The sequence below is a fragment of the Molossus molossus genome, unplaced genomic scaffold (genome assembly GCF_014108415.1).
Source record: "Molossus molossus isolate mMolMol1 unplaced genomic scaffold, mMolMol1.p scaffold_m16_p_9, whole genome shotgun sequence".
NCBI lineage: Eukaryota > Metazoa > Chordata > Mammalia > Chiroptera > Molossidae > Molossus > Molossus molossus.
In genome coordinates, this window is record NW_023425403.1 from 9,799,964 (window position 1) to 9,800,902 (window position 939).

Below are 939 nucleotides of genomic sequence, written 5' to 3' on the forward strand. Positions count from 1 at the left end.
TTTTTATCCTCACCGAGGACATTTTTCCATTTTTGTTCAGCTAGAGTGGGAGGGGGAGAGAGAGAGAGAAACATCAACGTGAAAGGGACACATTGAGTGGCTGCCACCCGCACAACCCAACCAGGGCCGGGGACAAAGTGCAACTGAGGTACATGCCCTTAGCGGGAACCGAACCCGGGTCTCTCTGGACCACAGGCCGGTGCTCTAACCGCTGAGCCAAACCTGCCAGGACGCCAATCGATGTTTCTCTCTCTCTCTCCTTCTCACTTCCTCTCTCTCCAAAAAAAATCAATAAAGGGCTTTTTTTCCCTTCTTCTGGGACAGGGACGTCAGGCGCTCACAATGGTGCAGCGGTTGACAGACCGCCGGAGGCTGTCCTACAACACAGCCTCTAACAAACTAGGCTGTCCCGAACCCCTGGTAATAGACTTGTTTACCTTTACCCCAAGAAGGTTGGGAAGGCACCAAGTCTGCACGTGGCGTGTGCCCAGGCCAACTTGGTGGAGTTCATGCCGTGAGGTTGTCTACAACGAAAAAAATGTGTCAGCAGGACCTGTGGTGGACCCACGTGTGCCACATGCGTCCGTGACAGAATCGAGCGTGCTTTCCTTCTTGAGGAGCAGAAAATCCTTGTGAAAGTATTGAAGGCACAAGCCCAGAGTCAGAAAGCCAAATAAAAATGAAGCTTTTTTGAGTAATAAAAGCAATTAAAAGGCAAAAAATAAAAAATAAAAAATCAATAAAGGATAAAACAATTAAAAAACAGCCCTGGCCGGTTTGGCTCAGCGGTTAGAGCGTCGGCCTGTGGTCCAGAGAGACCTGGGTTCGGTTCCCGCTAAGGGCACGTACGTCGGTTGCAGTTTGTCCCCGGCCCTGGTCGGTCGTGCGGGTGGCAGCCACTCGATGTGTCCCTTTCACATCGATGTTTCTCTCTCTCTC

The 939-nt window shown here is 51.0% G+C and overlaps 1 pseudogene; it reads left to right on the top strand.

Annotated features, from left to right (window-relative positions):
* Window positions 1–342: 342 nt before the first annotated feature.
* LOC118622876 lies at window positions 343–677 on the top strand (annotated as a pseudogene).
* The last annotated feature ends 262 nt before the right edge of the window (window positions 678–939 follow it).